This window comes from Saccopteryx leptura, chromosome 10 (assembly GCF_036850995.1).
Source record: "Saccopteryx leptura isolate mSacLep1 chromosome 10, mSacLep1_pri_phased_curated, whole genome shotgun sequence".
In the NCBI taxonomy this organism is placed as follows: domain Eukaryota; kingdom Metazoa; phylum Chordata; class Mammalia; order Chiroptera; family Emballonuridae; genus Saccopteryx; species Saccopteryx leptura.
Window position 1 is genome coordinate 62,545,920 of NC_089512.1, and position 3,285 is coordinate 62,549,204.

The window sequence follows — 3,285 nt, forward strand, 5'->3', positions numbered from 1 at the left end:
TACATTTTGAGATGACTGTACCAAAGCATTTTTTAATTGAAATTCACATAAAACCATTTCAAAAAGTGTGATTTGTTGCATTTAGTACATTCATGATGTGGGGCAACCACCATCATCTCTAGTTCCAAAACATTTTCATCACTTCAAAAGGAAACTCCTTATCCATTTCCCTCCCCCACTAGCCCTTGGCAGCTACTGATATGCTTCCTGCCTCAGTGTATTCCCCTATTCTGGATATTTCATATAAATAGGATCATACAATATGTAACCTTTTGTATCTGGCTTCTTTCACTTAACACTTTTTCTTACTTACCCATGTTGTATCAATACTTCATTCCTTTGTATGGCTGAATAATATTCTATTATATGGCTATACCATATTTTGTTTTCCAAATAGACATTTGGGTTGTTTCCACATTTGGACTTGGTTTCTTTCATTTTTTAAAAAATATAATTAGTGGACCTCTTTACATTTTATTTATTTGAGAGAGATCAATTTGTTGTTCCACTTATTTGTGCATTTATTGGTCTATTCTTGAACGTGCCTTGACCTGGGTGGGATTCAATTCACAACCTTGTGTATCCAGATGATGCTCTAATCAACTGAGCTACCTAGCCAGAGCCTGCTTTTTGGTTATTGTGCAGAATGCTGCTATGAACATTTGTACACAAGTTTTGTATGGGCACATTTTCACTTCCTGGTCATATACCTAAAAATGATGGCTGGGCCATATCATAATTGTGTTTAACTTTTTGAGAAGCTGCCAAAATGCTTTCCACAGTGGACATACCATTCTACATTCCCGCCAGCAATGTGTAAGTTTACATTTCTCCATATCCTCACCAATTTATTTTACATATTTTTAATTTTTAGTCATTGAAGTGATATGAAGGTGGTATCTCTACCAGTGCATTCTAAACTTTAGTCCAATCAATTATGTTATTGCAGACATGAACTAGATTATTCACAATGGATTATACAACCTCCTATATTTTTCCCAGAGAGCTCATCTTCAGCAATTCCTACTTATTTTTACAAGCTTATGTCAACTTAGAGAAGTCAGTCTCATTGCTTCTTTTGAGAAGATGAGGGCAGAAAAATGTTACCAAAAAAATTGACCCAAAGCCCTGAAGTGTAAGTAAATTAGAAAGAATTAGCAACCTAAAATAACAAAAAGTCACTTTAAAAATGTGGGTCTACTTTAGTAATTTCAGAGAATGGATTTGCTCTTTAATGTTGACTTTTTTTTGTTTTTGTATTTTTCTGAAGTGAGAGGCGGGGAGGCAGAAAGACTCTCGCATGTGCCTGACTGGGATCCACCCAGTATGCCCACTAGGGGGCGATGCTCTGCCCATTTGGGGCATTGCTCCATTGCAACTGGAACCATGCTAGTGCCTGAGGTGGACGCCATGGAACCATCCTCAGTGCTTAGGCCAACTTTGCACCAATGGAGCCTTGGCTGTAGGAAGGGAAGAGAGAGAGAGAAAGAAAGAAAGGAGAGGGGGAGGGGTGGAGAAGCAGATGAGCACTTCTGTGTGCCCCGGCCAGGAATCGAACCCAGGACTTCCACACACCAGGCTGACGCTCTACCACTGAGCCAACGAACGGGCCAATTAGCAGTTACTCTCCATTTCTCCTTCCTCTCAGCTCCTGGCAACCACTTACCTTTATGTATTTGCCTATTCTGGACAATTCATATTAATGGAATCATACAATTATGTAGACTGTTTCAACTGGCTTCTTTCTCTTAGTATATTTTTAGTGATTTCTATCAGTACTTTGTTCCTTTTTATAACGAATAATATTATTGAATGGACATACCATTTTATTTATCCATTTATCAGTTGATGAATATTTAGATTGCTTCCACTTTTTGGCTTCTATGAATAATGCTCTATATTTGTGTACAGGTTTTTGTTGTTTTTTTACAAGAGACCAAGAGGGACAGATAGGGACAGACAGGAAGGGTGAAAGATGAGAAGCATCAACTCTTTGTTGGGCCATCTTAGTTGTTCATTGATTGCTTTCTCATATGTGTCTTGATGGGAGGGCTACAGTAGAGCGAGTGACCCCTTGCTCAAGCCAGCGACCTTGGGCTTCAAGCCAGCAGCCTTTGGGCTCAAGCCAGAGACCATAGGGTCATGTCGATGATCCCATGCTCACGCCAGCAGCCCCGCATTCAAGCTGGTAAGCCCACGTTCAAGCACAACCTTGGGTTTCGAGCCTGGGTCCTCTGCGTCCCAGGCCAACACTCTATCCACTGTGCCACTGCCTGGTCAGGCTGTATACATACAGGTTTTTGAATGAACCTATGTTTTAATTTCTCTTGGACTTAAGATTTAAAAGTAGAAATTGCTGGGCCATATGGAAAAACCCTTTGAGGAACTGCCACACTATTATCCTAAGCAACTGTACCATTTAGCAATGTATGAGGGTGTCAATTTCTCCACATCACTGACACTTAGCTTCTGATTACAGTTATGCTGGTGTCAAGTGGCACTTCATTATGGTTTCGATTTGCATTTCCCTGATGGTTAATGGTGTTTAGCATCTTTTTATGTGCTTATTGGCCATTTGTATATCTTTGGAGGCCATTTTAAAAATTGAGTTGTCTTTTTAGTGCTTAGCAACCCCTCCTTTTTTTAAGTCATCATCCTATACCTCTTCAGGACTATCCAAGAGGCAAACCTTGCTCAGTCTGTGCTTAATACATCCCTAATTGTGGCACTCAACACAGGCTAAAAAGGAACAATTGCCACCAAAGCACTGGTCAGTGCCTGAGAACCAACTCACTGCCCACAGATGGCAGTGCTAAGCACCATGATCCCAACCGAGTACTTTATAGGCCCAGTATAATTTAAAGCACACCATGTGCAGAAATCCCTGACAAGGTCAGAAAGGCACTGAACTCAAATGTCCTTTAAAGCACAAAGGACCTTACAGGCATCTACTTACTAGTACAGCTGCCTTAATTATTCTTTACCTGAATCCAGATTGTTGCTTTTGCCATTAATGTCTCACAATCTTTGTTACTAGAATATAACCACTTAAGCATTTTATATAGTTTGTGAAAATAACTAAGGTAAGGGGATATTTGTCTAAAAGTAACACAGTAAGAAACAAAAGCAACCACGAAAGCTTAGAGTAGTGGTAAATGAGGCGCCTGAATGACATCACAATATATATGCTAGAAAAAAAATTATCAAGAATGTACTTGTGCTTAAATGACTCTCAGGAGTAACTTTTAGAGCCAGGTTTAGTCAATTTGATGTTTGTAGTAGGAT